At 35.7% G+C, this 21438-nt stretch overlaps 1 protein-coding gene across 3 annotated transcripts in view; it reads left to right on the top strand.

The window, feature by feature from the left end:
• The window catches only part of SYT1 (synaptotagmin 1), a 549783-nt gene that overhangs the window by 372944 nt on the left and 155401 nt on the right, over positions 1-21438 (top strand). The window lies entirely within an intron of this gene.

Here is a 21438-nt window from a genome sequence, read left to right as displayed (position 1 = left end):
ACACTGAGATATACGAGTAAATCTCTCTGCTTGCATTTTACAGTAGATAATGTGGATTTTTAAGTAGATTTGCTTATCTACATTCTTAGACAGACACCTAATAATTTGGTATCCACTTAAGTATGTTAATAAGAAGAATGCTATATGAATTAATTGCCTAGATTATAATTATCCCAACTATAAGTAGTTCTTGAATTAAAATATCTTCCTAGAATACAAAATGAATAGTGGCTTACTCTGTTCTAAAGTGAGAGATGTGGAAAGAGTTTACCAGAGAATGATGTTGAGCTACTCTGCAACCCCCTTACGGCTTGGAAAATTGATACAACTTGTAGTTTGAAAGCATGGATTCCAGTTAAAAGCTGAAAGTAGATGAGTCCCACATCTTTCCATAATGTACGGAATGACAAGGGAAACAGCAAAACAAACTCTACCTGTGGTGCACATTTTCCTTACCAATATTTGCAATTCCAACTTTGAATTAGCACAGGTATATTTAATTGCCTCTGAATACTGAGTGCAAGCCATTCCGAGTTGAAAACAGGAGCCCTAAAAGGATTCTCAGGCTTTATTCACCTGCAGAATCCTACATCTGCAGATTGATTTTAAATTGTATGGGGAATTGTTGCTATTGTTTTACATTTTTTGCCATTGTACTTGCTTTAGAACGGCATTTAAGTTACCACACCGTTGCCCTCTCGGGCAGAAATGGCTTGCCAACACCTATGATTTCTGAGTTACCGATACTAAAATTACAAGAGTTCTACTGAACATTTTGATGAAGTCTAGTGAAAGAAACATATTTTTCTCATGACATAGTTCCATGATCTTTAAAAGGCATTGGTCAATAAGCCCAAACCATTTTTTAGCCAAGAGATCTACACTATTATTAACAGTAGAAATTCTTTCAAAAATGTAATACTTGAGGCAGAAGCAAAAAAAAAAAAATGCTGCCCACTCAAATTTATTGGTCCATGTTTCTCGTTTATCCTACACTTGAATTTTATCTCTGAATAGCAATACTACAAAACTTATTTGTACAATATGAGACTAGTATATTTTCCCTGTGTATATCCATGAATCACCTGTAAATTATGAAATCTCAAATCAAAACTTGCTCATATCAACTTTAATGTCCTTTCAAGCAGACACCATTTTACTAACAAACAGCTTCTAGCAACTTGTTAAGAAAGTCTCTTGTGTGGCCATGGACAAAATATATGACCTTGAAGATTTAGAGCAACAAAGACAATTATGTTGAATTTCTCCTTAACAGATTACTTAGCAGCATGTATCAAAATTTAATTTTATCTGAAACTGAAGAAAATGTATTAGAAGTTAAAATAAGACAACAACTCACTTTTAACCTTGTAGTCAAAGGTATATGAATTCAGATGTGGAAAAATAGTCAACCCGTATCCTTCTAAAACTGTTGATCAGCATTTTTGATAGCGGGAAGCTTGATTCTAATGGTTAGCAGTCATGTGTGGAGGTGAAATGCTGTGTTTATCTCATGGCTGATCTAACTAAATAAATCTATTTATCATCTTGAGAGTTGTTACTGCAATGGGGTCACACTTTTGGTGCAGAACAAACAGAAACCAGGAATCTATCCTCACCTTCCCACTGGAATGTTACTGTCAAATGAACCAAGAAAGACAGAAACGCAGCTCACTGTTAACACCAAGTACTTTTGGAAATGGATGTTTGCATCCTATTCCCTGCCTCTGATGTAGCACTGGGTTATGTGTGGCCTTGGGAGTGAAAAATCCCTTTCTGTGCATAGTGAGTAAAAGAGTAGGAAGAAAACGAACTCAAGTGTTTTAAGATGCAGCACAATGACATCTCAGTCTTTTCCTCTGATGCTTAGCATTTTATTTCCCTAAGGGCAAGGCTACTAAAAGGAGAAAAAGATCAACTTTTAGATGGGGAAGCAAATTAAGCAGTTAATGTAAAAACAGATTATTTTGTTTTGCTCTAAAAATAAACAACATATCTCATTCTCAGAAGACCAACTTAAAGTACACCTTAATTTTATATATATCCCTGTGGATTATACACATAAGAACACTGAAGAATAATGATTCTGATTTATTCGGTTTCAAAATGATTGTGACAGTGTTAGAAGGCAGGGTTTTTCTGACTTAACATCCTGTCTGACTTTCAAACATTCCAAATGAAATGAGAATGCCAAGTTGACAAGGCATGGAGGCTGGAGGCTGGAGGCTGCCTAAACAGCCATTCTTGTAAACTGTGATAGCCCTTCCAGGGACAAGTATGCCTGCGGAACTACATGGAACACACGTATCAGGGATTCCTGGGCATGTGGGATGTCTATGGGTAACCTGAGAGGCAAATCATGTGTGGTGCATGTACTACTCTGCTGTGGTTCTGAAGTTAGGCTATTTTGATCCTGTCACATGAAAGTTCAAAGAGCTGTTAAGATTTTGCTGTGATGTGTGCCAAGGTTCTCTTAGGAATAAAAAGTTAAGTCTAAAAAGTTGCTCAGAAGATAGTTATGTAAAAGCACAAAGAACTGTGCAGGAATGAAAACCATGACTTTGTGCAGTGGTTACCTCCTGGAAAGAGAGAATGGAATGCAATCCCAGGGGGCCTCAGCAGTACCCAGAATCTTTTTGTTCTTCAGCTTGGTGAGGGGCAAATGGATGCCATACTTCATTCCTTTTTGCTCAACTTACCTTTTAATAATAATGTTTGAAAGAATTAAAGATGTCCATGTGGTAACATGTAAAAATCCATAATGAAAAAAATCGTATGTGAAGGTAATTCTATCTGCAGATAGATGAGGACAAGCAGTGAATATGTTAAGAGGTGACATGTTAAAGTGATGGCAATATGAGACAAATGGAGAGAAATTGAGAGAGGTGATTTGAAATTTGGTGGTCAAAACATGGAGAATATATCCTGAGGAAAACTGAAGCTTCTTTCAAATGATGAATATAAACCTATTTAAATATTCAGTAGGTAACTAATTTGAGCCTCAGCTTTTTCTTCCTTCTCTCCTCTGTACTCACCAAATCATTTTACATTCTCCCAATTAAAGAAAAATACTTTATTTTGTATGATGACTATCTAGAATTAATATGCATAATCCTACAAGAAAATATAAGTCAGAGCTCTAAATTTAAAACAAGGTCAAAATACATTCACATTTCTTAAATATGATAAGCAATAACTTTCATTAAATTGAATTTCCTACTTACTGCATATTCTGAATTTAGAGCTTAAATTAGACATGTGAAATAAGACTATGATTCAAGAAGGAAATTTTCTCACTTCTATTATACCTATGCCATTAAAAAACAAAGTTTTTTAAAAATATTTGATTATCAGGAAAAATATGAGGCAAAGGGCAAATACACCTCAGAAAGACATAGAAAACCTGTTTTTCCTACAGGCAGTCATGGTCAGAAAGAGAAAAACTTGCTGAGTCTAATTTGCAAAAAGATTTAATTTCATTGTTTCTTGTTTCCCAAGGTCTTGGAATTTCTTATTCTTCATGATCTTGGATAAATTCAAATACAGCACCTTTTTTTAATATAAAACTAAGAGTTGAATTTCTAATTTACCTACTCTTGTTCTGTTGGACTTACTTTATTTTGATCAATTTCAGTCAAGTTCTCTCGGTTGCTTTGAAATTGAAAAATATTTTGAGTAACTATCTTGTCATGATTAGCTGAAGTAAATGGTGTAAAGCCTATTTTATTGAAAATCAAAGAAAATTTTTTTAAAATATTCTGTTTTTGTTCTCTGGTCCTTCATAATGCAGATAGTCATATATTATAGAAATCTTCAGTCTGAGAAGACATTTCTATCCGTGGCTTACTTTACATGCACTCACACCAAAATGCCTTCAGAAACTGATATACAAGGTGCTTCCTAAGAGAATCACAAATACCATAAAAGTTTCATTTTTATGTAATGCTACTTTTACAAGAAATTCAGATTTAGATTATTAAAATGACTCTATTATCAAGTGTTTTCAAATTGACCCTAATGTCCAGGAAGTATTTGCAACTTCCCAGGCTTTATTACTCTGGGCCAGCTAGGAGGAGCTGTAAGATGAAATTCTGTTGTGTTCTGGTAATCCTGTCTTTTTGAACTACAACAGTGTCTTGTTCCCAGGACAGTGCTAAGCAATGCAAATCTCATCTTTCCCAGCTTAGAACTTTCTCATGTATCTGAAATTCTCCTTGTAGCTCCTATATCTAATTTTATTTTTCTTTACTCCACAGTTCTCATCCAATGATCAAATCTATTAAAAAAATTGCAACTAAGAATCCTTTTGTTTATATATGACTGTTGGATTATTTTCCTAAGACAAATTTACAATTCTGTCTTTGTAGAAATGTCCCCCCGCCCATATACCGGGGTGTATCAAGCCATTCTGTTAAAGGGCAAGATGGCTAATTTCATTACATTAAAACATCTGATCATATTAAAAGATCAAAGGATAGACTCCCCTTGCAGATCCTACAATGATTCACTCTACCTGTAGAAATTCTGCATACATAAATCACTGTGAACCTCCATGGATGACCCAGGGGTCACCTCACTGTTGGGAACTGATCCATCTCAAGTCCAATGTCTTCCCCCCTGTCCTGGTTCTTTGAGTGCTTAGTAGTCTTATACTAAAATGCAGGTTTCTCAAACATGAGTTAGTATTCTTTAGAGCCATAGGCTTAAAAGCCAGTAAGACACTGTAGGTGATTGCCAAGTACTAAAAACAAAACTGCTAGCTAACTTTAGTTACCTATAAGATTTAATGACCTAAACTGTGGTACATCTACACAATGGAATACTATGCTGCTATAAAAAAGAAGGAACCCTTACCATTTGCAACAGCATGGATGGAACTGGAGAGCATTATGCTAAGTGAAATAAGCCAGTCAATGAAGGAAAAATACCACATGATGTCACTCATTTTTGGATAATAAAGACCATTATAAACTTATGAACAAAAATAGATATAGAGGCAGAGCTGCCTCGAACAGACTGTCAAACTACAGCAGGAAGGCCGGGGAGGGTGGGAGGGCAGGAGGTAGGGGGGTAAGAGATCAACTAAAGGACTTGTATGCATGCATATAAGCATAACCAATGGACATAAGACACTGGGGGGTAGGGGAGGCCAGGAGATTGTCAAGGGTGGGGGGGGGGGAAAGAAAGGAGACATATGTAATACTTTTTGTAATACTTTAAGCAATTAAAAAAAAATTCAAAAAAAAAAAAGATTTAATGACCTATACCAGATCTACTCTTTTTTAAATTCCTTTAGTATGTATCAATTCTTAAAATTAAGAGATTTCTACCTCTCTGTCCCCAATATTTTCATTATTTTCTGCTACAGTATATTTATTTCCTCTCACTCTCCCTTCTCAGAAAATGGAGGTATTTAATTCCCTTATAAAACTATAAGATCCCATTGTCTAAGACAAAAATATCTTCTTAACTTTATGATTGATTAACTCCAAATTGTCTATATTCCTTCATGTAGAAATTACATACGGCCAATTTTTTCTTCCCCTAATTTTTAAGAGAGATAAAAAGATAGAACCAGGTCTTTGAGGAAACCTAGCAGATTTCATATGGTTTTATTGCTTGTGTCTAATAATTTTAAATATGTTACCAAGAAATACTTTTAGAATAAAAAATATTAAATTTTAGAAGAGAATTTTATATTTATTTCTTATTATTTAAAATGAGAAAGAGAATTAGCATTCATTAAACTCCTTCTATGTACCAGGTGTTCAGATGTATCAGCTCATGTAATTCTCATAATTATTATCATAGTATTATTATTCCCACTTTTCATGTAGAGAAATAAAGGTTTAATGAAGAAACCAATTCACTGAGTTAGAAAATAAGGGATCTTTGACTTCAAACCTCTAATACCTTCAAGTATAGAATGATGAAGTAGTATGCAACATTATTACTGATTTTCTATGATTTTACTATTTTCATTATTAAGTTCAACACTTATTAAAATTCATAAACATTCATTTTAATTAAAAATCAAATTATATTAACATCATGATAAAATACCTGCTCTATGAGGTCAATTAATCTAAAGCTACTCTGATCTAGAAAGGCAAACTCTTGTGTGTTGCTTTATAACAATAACAAAATAATCATTATGTTTCAGACATTTCAGAAACTTATTTTCCATACTGTATGCTGATTATGAGTCTGATCAATTGTGCTAACAAGACTTTTTCTTCTTATACGTTGCTTTTTTTTCAAGGAGCCAGTTTTGTTTTATAGCATAGTTGGACCTTTGCCTAGAAAATTACAAAATCACTCAAAATAAACAACATTTATATCAACTTTCTGAAGAAAAAGAAACTTCTCCTATCTAATTCCAACCTCATGACTCTTCTCTGATATTTTCCAGACGTAGGTGTTAGCATCTGCTGTTATAAAATCTTTGGTTTTGATTAGGAGGGTCTGGGGTGAGGACTACAGCCAAGATAGCTTTTTACATTAAATATTATATAATTATGCCACGTGTTCAACTTCACAAATAGCTGGAACTTTCTGAAAGGATGTACATCTTTAAGCTCATTTTAATCATTTTCACAATGTATTTTTGAGGATGTACCTAAGATTCTCACCCATACAACCCTTAAAATAAAACAACTGACAACCTTCTCACAATATATATAGGGACATGGAGATGCCAACTGCTTTCTCGGCCACCTCCTGAGCACTACTGAAGCTGAGATTGCTCTTCAATTCTTCTCCTGGAAATGTACTGCAACTCTCATGCAATTTACCACCTCTCCTCCCCATTTCACAAATTAGATGGTTGTTTAGAGACAATCAGAAAAAGTGCCAAAGAACAAAATAGCTTCCCCCAACTCCATACTCTACCCACCCCCTTGACTCCCTCACATATCAAATAGGCACAAAGCAGCCCACAGAGGTGGTAGAGTAAATGGAAAAGAGAAAACCAAGGCCTTAGGCAGCAGTGTATACTTCAGGAAGGACCAAGAGTGAAGTTTGGAACCAAGGATTCAAGGACAGATCTGACCAGGTTCACATACACATAGGATCACCCACTGCCCCTTTCACAATGTCCACAGAATGCATTCCTCTGTTTCCTTCCATTTGTTTCAGGTGCATGATAAGATTTCAAAGAGCACTGATTAGAGAAAGGATTTAGTGCAATCAATCACCACTTACAAGTCAATAAAGCTCTTTTTCTGAGGTCAGTGCTATGCTTTTTTTAATAGGAAATAGCACTCTCCATTTCTTTGTTGTTTCTTTATCAAGATCATTCTCATGATCTGTTTTGTCAAGGGCTATGCTAAAATTTCTCTTTCTTTCCAGCAATACCTAAAGGAAAATCTTTTTCAGAGATAATAGTTTAACCTCTAACTCTTAGTCAAAAAGATTTACCCACTTCAGTCCACTGACCTCCATTTTTTAGTCTTTCACTTCAAAGCATTAAGATGAATGTCAAATATAAAATTTTCACATTGCTTGGAAAGCATTTGCTTAAATGTTTAGCAGATGCATTACTAATAGCTTTGCAAAGAATCTTAAGAGACTACTAATATAGTAAGATAATTCTATTTCTTCCAGGCAATATCTGGATTTAGTGATCCTAAAAGGATATAATAAGCATTACAATATTTGCACCGTGACTAGGTTCTTGACTTTGATGGCTATATGTTAAGTAAAATACCAAAGGAAAAAAATCATAACTATCCTTTTCATTCACTTTTATAGCTTTTAAAAATATATGTATTTTTATTGATTTCAAAGAGAGAAAGGGAGAGGAAGAAAGAGCTAGAAACATGAAGAGAGCAGAACATTGATCAGCTGCCTCCTGCATGCCCCCTACTGGGGACCAAGCCTACAACCTGGGCATGTGGGGACTCAAACCGCCACCTCCTGGTTCACAGATTGATACTCAAACACTGAGCCACACTCAGCTGGGCAAACTTTATAGCTTTCAAATCCTTAAAGAAAATCCTCTATTTCACAATTTTACTAAATCATATTAAAAATGTAAATTTCAGCTAACAACACTTCTAGTTAAAAACCACTAAAAGAAAACTACAAGCTCCTAACCTTATTTTCTTGAAAATTATGAGCAGAGACAGAAGAAAATTATTGAATGTGGCATATTAAAACATGGCATTGGAATGATTTTAATAGTAAAGAATCTAAAATTATGATCCTAGGTTAAGTTGCTTGATTTGCAACAGTAATTTTCAAAGATTCGATTAACAGAAAGATATTAAAGAGATTGGACCATAATTTTTTCCGGGGACCTTTGGCCAGTCAGATTTTTGATACCTTAAATTTACCATCTATGAATGAAGATACTAAGTGAAATAATAAACCCAACTATTTTATAAATTATTCAGTGGAAACATATGGTATAAAGTCAAAGTTGGTTCTTAATTTTAAAAAATAATCATTATAACTTAAATGTGTATGTAAATAATTATTGACTAATAAGTGCTGGATTCAGTTAGCTTTTTTAGTCACTTAAAATACTTGGCCAATTTGAAAGGAAAAAACAAAAGCAGCATCTGAGAGCATATTGTTGTTATTGCCTAAGCACTACAGAATTGAGTGCATGTTCAAGCAAAATCTACCATTTTGCCAGTAGAGAGTGAAAATCTTACCACTAATATTTTTACTGCTGTGTTAAAACATTTCCTCAGCTAGTGTTAGCTAGGCTGACTAATTATTAAAAATACAAAGTAGGGCATATTATGTTTATTTCCATTAGAACAAATTTAATATTATTCTAATGCCACTTGCATTATTTGAATAACAAACAATTCTTGGCCTCTGTGATTTAAAGGACTATAATTTATTCTCCCCCAATGTTAGATTATTCATTTTATTCTTTACTCAGGAACAGCTTGAGCACCACAAAATGCTTCGCCTTTCAGTTTTCCAGCAGCAAGCTATTTTAGAATGCTGCCCTGCCATTCTGCTATATTGTTAAGACAGAACATGAGCATGTTGGGAGTTGTATTACACATACAAGATTGCACGCATTTTATCTTTTATCTACATAACTTTTAGAGTTGCTTTTTCAGTCAAGTTTTAAGCATTTTCAAGTTGTGAAATTCAATAGGAATTTCTGGCAAATATTAAGAACTGGCATTTAAAACCCTCCTTCATTGTTCTCCACCATACTAAGTACTTTGGATTTACATATTACAGATTTACATATCAAAAATCACAGAGTTTATATCATTAACTCCTCTCTTTGCCCACCTCCTTTGTAACAGATGGTGAAACTGAGGTCCAGAAAGATTAAAATAACTTAATCAAATTTACTTAACTTGGAAAAGTTAAGAACTTGGAGGCAAGACCCATGATCTAGCTTATTTCTATTAATGCCCTGCTATGCTTTTTATCAATCATTTTTTGAGAAATAATTTTATTTGGCATAAAGAATTAAAAATTATTTCAGTTAAAAGAAGCCTGATAGTAATGTACAGATATGTTCACAAAACTAAACTCTTCTTAGCAGTAATATAATTAGTGAATATTTGCTCAAATTTCAGTGTGGACATAAAAGAAAGCCAGAGTCTATGAAAAGAACATGAAAATTGAACCCCAAAGACTTAAGCCTGATCCTAACTCCAATAGGAATATGGTCTCTAAAGTGGAGATTATAATATCCACCTTGGCTACTCTAGAATTTGGGGTTTAGGGTCAAATCAGAATATGAAGAGGTCTCAAACTCAAAGAACTATATTAATGAGAAACTGAATTAGTAAGTACAGTAGTCCCCCCTTATCTGCTGTTTTACTTTCTGTAGTTTCAGTTACCTGTGGTCAACTGCACTGGTAAATTCCAGAAGTAAACAATTCTTAAGTTTTAAATTGTGCACTGGTCTGAGTAGCACACCATCCCACTCTGTCCTGCCCAGGACATGAATCATCCCTTTGTCCAGCTTGTGCACACTGTTAGTCAGCATTGTATGACAGTGCTTTTATTAAAGTAACACTTATATACTTACTAATGGCCCCAAAGCACAAAGTAGTGAAGCTGGAAATTCAGATATGTCAAAAAGAAGTGGTAAAGTGATTTATTTAAGTGAAACGATAAAAGTTCTTGATTTCATTTTTAAAAGTTAAAAAAAATTGCATGCTAAGGCTGCTAAACCAATGGTAAGAACACATCTTCTATCCATGAAATTGTGAAGAAGGGAAAAGAAATTCATGCTAGCATTGCTGTCATGCCTCAAACTGCAAGAGTTAGACCACAGCGCATGATAAGTGCTTAGTGAAGAAGGAAAAGGCATTAAGTTTGTGGGTTGAACAGAAAACATGGTCCAACTGATGGCAACAAGGAAACACTGAGCCTATAGGAAGACTTCAGCCAGGGACCCCCTGAAACAAGTGACACCAAGCTGTTTACTGCAAGGAAGGGGTGGTTACACAGACTCAGGAATAGGTTTGGACTGAAATATAAAAATGACTATAGAGGAAGAGAGAGATCACATTCACATAATTTTATTACAATACATTGTTATAATTGTTCTACTATTAGTTGTTGTTGAATGTCTTACTGTGCCTAACTCTAAATAGAAATTTATCATAAGTTAAGTATGTATAGGAAAAATCTTAGTATATATCAGGTTCTGTGCCATTTGCAGTTTTGGGGAATCCACCGCAGGTCTTTGAATGTATTCTCCTAGCAATAAGTGCAACTACAGTACTGAAGGTGCTGGATATAAGAAGGGGAAAACCACATCAGCATTACTAATACACTTTTAAGTCTTTTCAAGGGACTATATAACAAAAGAATAATTGATGGGGTGGAGGCGGGGGAGATAAGCCTACTGCTTCTTCCATAGTCTACCTAGAATAAAAAATAAGAAATACTTGCATAGATTTTCTAAATGATCTGGAAAGTTTATATATTACTGAAGTTTTATCAGGGTTAGATCTGTAGCGTTACCAAAAAGTATATCATTCCGTTCTAACAAGATGTTCAATGGGGTCATGTCTTCACTATTTGTGAACAATACTTGAAGACTTTATTGCCTCTACTTATAATTTCATTTATTCAATACTTAATGTTTGCTTCAGATTTGCTATCTACCCAACCCAATTGGTATTCATGGGAAAGAGGTAGAAGAAAAGAAAATAATAGTATTCCTCTTCAGGTAGCCTCCCATGTTGAAGAAACAAAGCTACTAGAAAACAAGGATCTACTAGTATATGATTATACAATTTAGAAGGCATAAATAAATGTGGATGACAGACCATGTACAGGCTCATGTGTAATTATTCCTCAGGTAGACATTTAGAGGAAGTCTACTGGGAATATTTTAAAGGGAGAAATGATTGAGTTTGACAAACAAATGAAAATAAAAGGAATTCTACATTCTTAATGGAGATCTGTGAGAATCTATAAAACCAGCAAGATTCATGCAGGGCCTTGAGGTCATATGTCCACAGTTGCAGTGCTTAGAAATACAAGCTCTGAACCGAAGAGGGATAAGACTTAAAAGGAAAAAATAAAAACAAGAAAAGGCCACTAGACACAAGACTAGCATAGAGAAGCCCTTTTAAAAGCAAGAACAGAAAATGAATCAAGAATCATGGGAGCTGTAGAAGATAAAAGTTCAAATCTAAGAAGCAGGAAACAAAGAGAAATGATGCTACAAATTTGGAATTGGACAGATAAAAGAGCCAGGAAGAGAAACACGTTGAGAGAAGCAGAGAAAACAACAGTTAGAGAAGAAAATTAATGTTGGGCCTAGAGCCGCAGGAATCCATTGGATAATCAAGGAAAAATGTCCTGTGGATAGCTAGACAAGCAAGGGGTTTTGTTTCCGCTGTTGTCTGCCTGTCACTTTGTATAGTAATGAAATTAATGAGCCTGACTCTTTCCTTTTATGACTGGAAAGACTCAAACATCCTGCTCTTCTGCACTCATGCACAGCAACCACACAGTTCTCCTGTCAGGACAATCAAATCTCTCCAAGTTGCAGGGAATTCTAAAAATGTGTTGCCTGCTCTTAGAATAATAAACCTGCAAGATTGGGGGTGGGGGGGAGGGCAAAGTCTTTCAAAAAGCAGGTAGTAACACTAAGTGACATTTTTGTTTATTTGTTTCTTACAACTGTTGAACTGAAGCTATAAAATATCATAAGGTAGCAGGGATTATATCTGCCCCTTTAACTGATATTCTTTCATCATAATTTGATTCAATCATAGGAACATTAAATTGCTTAGCAAAGAAACCAGTAGGTACTCAAATATTAAGTTAACCAAAAGTCACCAACAAACAGGTGCTATGTTTAATTCCTAGGATAATTTTTTTTTTCCTCCTTGGGTATTTTTAATGGAAAACAGATGAAAAAAAAATTGCTAACCAAATTCAAAGCATCATAATGAAACCAAATACTAATTGGCTCAGAAAGCAAGATATCATTATTTTGAAGATTTCTAACACAGAAGTGGAACCTCAGGTGTAACTCTTTTTTAGTTTTGAACTTTGAAAGCAGAACTCAAGTGAGGCATACTGCAAATGTTACAGGATAAATGGATTTCCCTTTAACCACGAAATTGTGTTGTCCACAGCATGATTGAAAACCATTACAAACTTCCAAAGGCTTCGGGACTGATTAGCCCATGAATAGCCCTCATCTCTGCCAACTTACCTGGCATCCCTTTCTGTTTACCGCTGCACTCTCCCGAGGGCCTGCAGACCACAAGCTCCTGGGCCTACAGTGGAGCCTTATCTAAATCCTTTGGAATTTGTGCTGGGGCTTATCTCTGCCTGGAGACCCAACATCCTTTCCCCTGTTAAATTTCAGACATTCCAATATTGTGAAGATATGGATGACTTTGCCTTATCATTGAAAGCAGACTATTATAGACATTTTATAAAGTTAATTATTTGACTAATACCTGTGCAAATAAAATTGCCTTCAGCCGACTAACTTTTGTTACCAAGACTAATCATTTCATTCAGCAAGAAACATCAATAACCTTAGTAAGTTATTCAGCAGGGGTTGTGAATTTGTTCAATAGAATAGTACATATTGAAATCAGATCAACGGATGGAAGTCCTGGTAAAAATTTATCAATATATATGTTGTGACTTTGTGCATATCAAAGCAGTATAATGTATTTTACTGAAGTTTTACATAGAAAACTTCAGTAAAGAGCTTATGGGCAAAGAGAGGCAGATTTTCCATTTATTAAATTTATAGAGTTTTTAAAAATAATCCTAAATAAGAGTTTATTTGAAAAGTAAAATAGCAATTCTGACTACATAGTAGAATCGGAATCTAGCAAAAGGCCTCATTTCATTTACCTAACATGCTTTCTCATATTGTTCACAATTTGCTTCATGCATATAGCTGGACTATAAACTGTTTAAGTAAATAAGTTACTTCAAACTTGTTTACTGTTCCTCCAATGTGCTGAGCACTAAATGTATTAACTAGACACTCACATGAATGACTGGATAAAGGAATGAATGAGCCTCTCCCCTACATTGTTGTTCACACTGTCCATCTGCCTTAAAAAGCCACAGGTAGCGAACTCAAGTCAGTAGCTTGGATCATTTTTACAACATATTTATACAGAAACATCTCCCAGTTTGCTTTTTTGTCAGAGGCACATACTGAAAACCTAAACAGGACTATATGAAAGGAAAATGTGCTCCTAAGAAGGTAATTTTTAAGGTTATTTAGAGAAGGCTACATATGTCTACTATAAGGAAATGTCTTTTCATTAAATATTATTTTTAAAAAGTCTAACATAGATTTCCTTAAGTCTTTGCTTTATTGAGAGCTTTGTTTAACAAGGTAGTTACTGGGTGATAAGTTTGATTAAAAGGAGTCTAGAAACCAAAGGACAGATGGGAAGGAAGGAGAAAGGAAGAGAGAGGGGAGGGAAGAAGACAGACAGGAGGAGGGAGTCAGGGGAAAAGGGAAGGAGGAAAAGAACTGGAGTCCCCAAAATGCTATTTTCACTGTGTTAACAAGCAAGGCTTCCAAGCTCGCCTCCTCCACAAAGCCTTCCTTGAACTCTTGGACTCTATTTTGTCCTTCTCCAACCGATTACCTACACAACCTCCTACTCCATTGAATTCTGTGCTTAATTCTGTATTGTTTCCTATCTAGTTTTTATCTTGGGAATGAAGTCTTCATAAGCTCCTAGAGAAAGACCCAGCTTTTCTCTGTACTCTGTTTCCCCACTACTCCGGCACAGTCTGATAATGCAACAGATTGCCAAGAAGAAATAAATGAAAAGTTAAATGACCAAATGTTGGAGTAAATTTTCCCTAATTCAATAATCTTGATGAATTTTACATTGATGTTCTGGCAAAGGAGTTTGTAATTTGGAGTCCAGTGGTGTCCTACTCCTTTAATCTCCACAAGGATAACACTCCCAATTGTGTGGAAATTTAAACACACACACACACACACACACACACACACACACACACAGCACACAAACTACATATTTCCCATCAATAGCCCATAACATGTCCTATTTGAAAAGGTGCCATATAATTAAAAGGAGGCTTAGAACTACCGTTCTAAAGAGTGAGGAAAAGGTAAGTTTATTTAGACCTCAGGAGCCAGGAATGCATAGTCTTTGAAGCCATTTCTTCATTCTGACCTTTAAATGGTTGGGTTAATCATAAACCATATTCTGTACATTGTTTAAATTTTGCCTTGTATGTCCTGTCTCCGATAGTGGTTAATGAGTATATTAATCCACATATTTCCAAAGGTGGTTTTTTTTTCCTATTTGCATTCTGTAATGTAGAAAAAGCTTTGTAGCTTTGTAAAATCAAGGCTTATTTTTAAATCAATCTTTGAAAAATTATTGTCCTTGTGTTTTTAAAAATTATTACTAAACAGTCTAAAAGCAAAACTTTGAAATACATATTATTTTTCCTACTGGTTAATAGAAAATTTATTTTCATATTATATTCTGAATCTTGCATTAATGTATGCTGATATGGAAAGATGGATTATTTTTGGATAAAACTAGAAGATGGTAAAAAGCTTCAGTAAATATAAGAATGGAAAATATGTAGATTATTCATAAAATAAATAACAGACATTAGTGCAGTGGTGAGGCCCTTCTATGACAAAACAGATGTGTCAAAGGTAGAAAATGCTTGAGGTTACTGCCGAATTTTTGTAGTGGCCATAGCAATAGTTTATTACTTGTCTCATCTTGAGTCTCTCGGCTGTAATATCTAGGACAGATGTAAATGAACACGCGTATATCCCTCAGAGAAGAAAACACAGCTTGTCTTATGTAAGAGAGATAGATTTAAAGTTGTTTCATAACATGATGAATGGGAATGGAACTGACAGATAATGTAGAGCTTCCCTTAAACATGAAGTTGAGGCAGGAAATACAAAACCAGTGAGTTTTGCCCTGGATTAATCCTGGACCCAATGCACAAATCCATCAGAAGGTTGCCAGCCTAGGAGACTGCAACAGGGGGGCTGTGACTGGGAATGAGGCAGGAGAGAGTCAGAGGATTGAGAGCAGACCTAAGGAAAACACACTTCAGATGGTGGTGTGCCTCAGAGACTGTCCACTCTACTTCCACTTGACCTTAAGAACATGGCTCTGTGGGTTTCTTCTGAGCCCACCTGACATTTACTGAGCACTGTTAAGCTGATAGTACTCAGACAGGCATTTTAGAAAATGGGGAAGAAAAACCTATTTAGAAGTGAGAGCTCGGAATCAGGAGAACTAGAGTAGGGCTCCCCTTGGCCATAAAGCACTTTGTGTAGATTTTAAAAAGTGCCTCTCCCCAACTGCTCATTCTGTAGGTCTGAGTACAATGTGTGAATGATGAGTAGACTTTGGATTTGGGAACATAACTTGATACACAGGGCTGCTATTCAGTAATATTAAAAATTTCCCTTTTATGAATGTATACTCATAAATATCCTTGTTCTTGGTGACACTTTTTAAAAAATCTTTACCCAAGGATATGTTTTTATTGGTGAGAGAGAGAGAAAGGAAGAATGGAAGGAAGGAAGGAAGGAAGGAAGGAAGGAAGGAAGGAAGGAAGGAAGGAAGGAAGGAAGGAAGAAAGAAAGAAAGAAAGAAAGAAAGAAAGAAAGAAAGAAAGAAAGAAAGAAAGAAAGAAAGAAAGGAAGAAAGAAAGAAAGATATGTATTAGTTGCCTTCCCTTACTCACCCCAACCGGAGTTCAAACCGAAACCTAGATATGTGTCCTGACTGGGAACCAAACCCTCAACTTTTCAATGCACAAGATATCACTCAACCAATTAAGCACACCAGTGGGCATTACTTTTTTAAACTGCTCAGTTTATCCCACTTCTCATGAAAGAGCAGCCTCTGTTAATGAGGGGAATAGCTGTTTGTTTGGGATTTCCCCACCAGAAGATCTGGTAATGCAAATTTATTTCTAAATGATTCCTAATTATTATATTATTTTTTCATTAAATATCAGTGCTTCATGTCATAATAATCTAGGAGAGCTGAGTTTTGAAGTGAAGTTTGAGTAAGAGGTGAAGTTTTTGTGTAGGAAGAGGATATATTAAAATACCTTTTATACATTCATATGGATTTGTCTTTTTATTTTTAAGTAGTATTTCAATTTACACCTAGTTTATTGTATCACAGGCAATATTTTCCACTGGGTGGAAGAGGGAAATTTTAGCAAACGTATGTAATATTTGTATTTAAAAATCTGTCCACACTAAGTGAGACCTGTGTGGAGCCTCAAAAATAAATATTTAAATGACTAAAGAGGAGGAAGAATACCATTTCAAAATAAAAGGAATATACTTGATGTCCTGGTTTGAGAAGATGGAGGATTCACAGGAAACAATCTGTAGGCAGTGGGGAATACAGTTCAAACATATAGGCGATGAAGCAGAATGGAACAACCAACCTAAAAGGGTAAGGCATGGGAAAGGATGTGCTCAACAGTGAGTGAACATGAAGATGAGCAAGGAGCTAACTGGACTTTGAATAACTTTTTAAGACTTGGGAATGGGAAATGTTAGAAATAAGGCGAGCCCCCGAAGTCAGAGGTCCTGGTAGAACACAAAACATACTCGGGAGCCAGGCAGCAAGGCAAACATCTTTACTTCTACGTAGAAGGGTGCGCACACATGGACTATAAGCACGCGCACACTGGGCAGGAGGTCTGCTTGGTTTATAATCCCTGATGCACATGACCTGTCCCTTGCTCTTGATTGGAGCTCAGGCTCACAGTCTTTCACAATTGGCTAACTCAAAGGGAGGCCCTCAGGGCAGCTGCAAGCCATGAGGCAAATATGGTGGCTGCCAAGTTACACAGTCCAAAATGGTGGCTGCCTAAACTGTTCTTTGACAGAAAAGATGACTTGTTTCTTCTCACAGAAAGAAAAAGAGAAAAGTCAGAGGCTTAGAAGGAGATGCTGGGAAGAACAATAGAAACAAAAGCAGAAGAAAATTTCAAGAAGGAATATCTGATCAAGATTTTCTCCTACCACAGACACCGTTGTCTGGGTTTCTCCAAAAGGGAACCATTGGTTCTTTGAGAGAGTATTTGGTACAATGTTAGTATTATGAGAACAGTTGCAGAAGGGAGGTGGAAGGGTGGATGAGAAGGAAGTATCATAAAAAATACAAAGACAGCCCACATTAATATTCCAATTGTATAATCACCTATATGCAGCATATATTACAGACCTTCCAAGGTCTGCTGTGTATCTCTTGAGTTTCCTATTGCTGCCAGAATGAATGACTCCAAATTTATAGGCATTAAATCACACAAATTTATTCTTTTCTAGTTCTGGAGGTCAAAAGTCCAAACAGGTTTTACTGAGCTAAAATCCAAGTGTCAGCAGGGCTGATCCCTTCTTTTTTTGACATTGAGATAGAATAAATGACACTGTGTAAATCTAAGGTGTCTAACATGATGATTTAATATATGTACTTGAATTTTATTAAGTAAATTCTTTACACACACACATACACACACACACACACACACACACATACACCCATCACCTCACACACCTTTATACCAGCCCCTGGTAAGCACCATTCTACCATTCTACTTGGTTTCTTGGGACCCTCTGAATAACCCAGGATAATATCCCTTTCTCAAGAGCCTTAATCACATCTGCAACGTCCTTTTTGCCATTTAAGGTAACATATTCACAGTTTTCAGGGAATAAAATATGGACATTTTTGAGGTGTTGTTATTCTTCCCACCACAAAGTCTAAGTTAAAACATCAGAAGCAGCTTTGATTTGACTTTGTCTTAATGCTTATGCATCAGTTTACCTTTGGGTTAAATAATATGAGATTAATTCATTAACTAGAACATGAAAGCAACATTTTTAATGAAGAGTTTGATTGCTAGTCTATTATTTTCTGTTGAAAGTTCTTTAAGTTAAATTTTAAAATTCTCTTACCGAACCGGTTTGGCTCAATGGATAGAGCGCCGGCCTGCGGACTGAAGGGTCCCAGGTTCGGTTCTGGTCAAGGGCATGTACCTTGGTTGCGGGCACATCCCCAGTGGGGGGCGTGCAGGAGGCAGCTGATCAATCTCTCTCATTGATGTTTCTAGCTCTCTATCCCTCTCCCTTCTTCTCTGTGGAAAATCAATAAAATATATTTTAAAAAAAAATTTTTAAATTCTCATCACAAAAGTCCATTAGTCGGTAGTAGTAACAGCAAGTTGATAGCTTTCTATCAATAGCACTATTTTGATGAGCCTATTTTCATTGAAGCTACCTTTTATATTATAAAAATCACTCTTGGCAGCATCTTATGCTATTATTTGCCTCATTTTTGTTTTTAAAATAAAATGTTCTATTAAAGTGTTTCAAAGCTCAAGAATAATTTTTCCTCTGTATACATTTAAAATAATGTACATCTTAACCTATTAATGTAAAGAAATATTGGAATTTCTCAAACTATTCACTTTATAGTTTTTATTCCCTCTATTTTTTCTTTCTATACAAAATTGAAGGTATAATGGGCAAAATTGCTGTGAAGATTAAATTAGATAATATATGTAAAACAGTGGCACAATTAATGACTCATAATAAGTAGGTCTTCAATAAGTTTTCAGCCTAATCCAAAATATATCCCATGAGATTTGTCCACTAATATTCAAATGAATAATATGATAGATGATGTTTCTTACTAAACATATCCAATTTTAAATATTTGATTGCTTTATACAATAGAATAAATTTTTAACATGATAAATGGAATTAAATGGTGATTTATATTATAACTAGAGGCCCAGTGCACAAAATTTGTGCACGGGTAGGGTCCCTAGGCCTGGCCGGCCATCAGGGCCGATTGGGGCCTTCTGGCTACCAGCTGGGGCCTTCCTTTTGGCTGCCAGCCAGGGCCTTCCTTCATTCCGCACCATCCCCTGGTGGTCAGTACATGTCATAATAAGCGAGCAAACTCTCAGTTGAACTCCTGAGGGAACAATTTGCATATTAGACTTTTATATAGAGAGAGATTAACTATTCAGTCAGATTTTCAAATGAGTGCACAACTTTTTTTAAATTAATTCTATCTAAAGGTGCCAGTAAATTATGAGAAAATTTTTGTTAATTTCATATAGTCAATACAGCATACTCAAAACTAAGGTATTCAGAAGATCAACTGCAAGGAGATCTAGGAGACAGTAGCACTTTAAGAAATAAAAGTCACAAAATAAGTTTTTCAGTGGCTATAATTTACCTACAAGTGGCACTATTTCAGATTTCTGGCTGTAATCCTATGTTTCTATCCCTTTAACTCCTTTTGATTAAATAATGTGTCTGTGTTCCACTGTCTATTTTCTTTCTGTGAAGTTGTCAAGTGATCTCCATCTTGTCCTGTGCAATTTAAGAGACTTCCATGTCACTCTCTAAGAGACTGTCACACAAGTCCAACTAGGAGCATAATTTACAAGGTTCAAAATGAACAGTCATTATTAAATACTAGAGGCCCAATGCATGAAATTTGTGCAACAGTAGGCTTTCCTTTCCCTGGCTGCTGGCACCAGCTTCCCTCTGGCACCCGGGATGTGGGCTTCCCTTGCAGCCCCAGCTTCATCCAGAAGGTTGTTGGGAAGGACATCCAGAAGGATGTCTAGTCTAATTAGCATATTATGCTTTTTATTATTATAGATTGTCTCACCTGCAATGACTACATAGGCTCTCTCATTAATGCTTGGTAGGCATTTAAGTAGATTAAAAGAAGTAAGAAACTTTTATCTAAAATTTTCACACAAATATTTCTTTGGCTGAACATATAATTTGGAAGCTGTGATTTTATATGTCCTTAGGTTAACAGCTAGTAGTCAATCATAATCTTGAACAATATGCACAGTACATATTCTACTCTATGAAAATAAATACAGAGACAGCATAGAGTAGGTTTTCTCAGGTTTGAAGAGAAGTTAATATTTTCGTTATTACTTTATCAAAGTATTCTGACTTGTGTCCAGCAGTCATTAGTTCTAGTAATGTTTATGTAGCTGGAAGAAAATATAACTTTCTTTTACCATTTCAGTGCACAATGTCTTTTCTGATTACAATAGGCAAATCTGATTATTTCTTCTGGTTGAGTAATTCCTTTCCAGGCAAAGTGAAATCCTGAATGTTTTCACAGGAACTTATTTTTTGATAAGCACATGTGTGGTGGGTGCCAAATAAGAAAATACACTGACTTTCAGTAGACGGACAACTTGTGATAAAAATGTTTGAGTGTACTTGTATGTATGTGTATGTGTATATATTCCACATTCAAAGGCTGTTAAATCGCATTGTTTACCCATATCTTCAGAAAAAAATCACTTCCACTATCATGGTAAACAACCTGCTTCCCTATTTATAATGGTCGGGCCCTCTAGCAACTCAAGCGCGAAATTATAGCTAATTTGCCTACAAACGTCAGGTGGCCATAATAATCTGGCCACTCAGTGTATATTCCTATATTCAACAGAGCCTATGAATTGGAAGCCTCCCCTTGTCTAATGATCATTTCTCCCCTTCTCAGTCCCACTCGCATACCCACTGAACTTCACCCAGTGAACTCATCTCTCCTTTTACATATGTATTGGTGTGCATGTTTTATGTCCCCACATGTACTCTGAGCTGTACATGTATTTAGCTCCATGTCTTGAGTTATTACAGCTAACATTGAGTCCTTGCTATGTGCTGGATGCCATTCTAAACTTTTTAATATATTAATTCCTTTCATCTTCAAGATAGATAAAGTGGATACCACTATTACCTTCACTTTATAGAGGAGGAAGCAGAAACTCAGAACAGTGAGGTCAATCTGGCCAGAGTTGCACAGCCTGTAAGTGTCCAAGCCTATATCAACCATGGTTGAGAGCCACTGAGCACAGAATCACCGCCCTGGAGATCCCGAGTGGGTCAAGTTCCCCGTGACTGACTTTCTGAGC

Source organism: Myotis myotis, unplaced genomic scaffold (assembly GCF_014108235.1).
Source record: "Myotis myotis isolate mMyoMyo1 unplaced genomic scaffold, mMyoMyo1.p scaffold_m19_p_3, whole genome shotgun sequence".
Lineage (NCBI taxonomy): Eukaryota > Metazoa > Chordata > Mammalia > Chiroptera > Vespertilionidae > Myotis > Myotis myotis.
The sequence above is the reverse complement of the archived record's forward strand: the minus strand, read 5'-3'. Positions and strand labels throughout refer to the sequence as shown.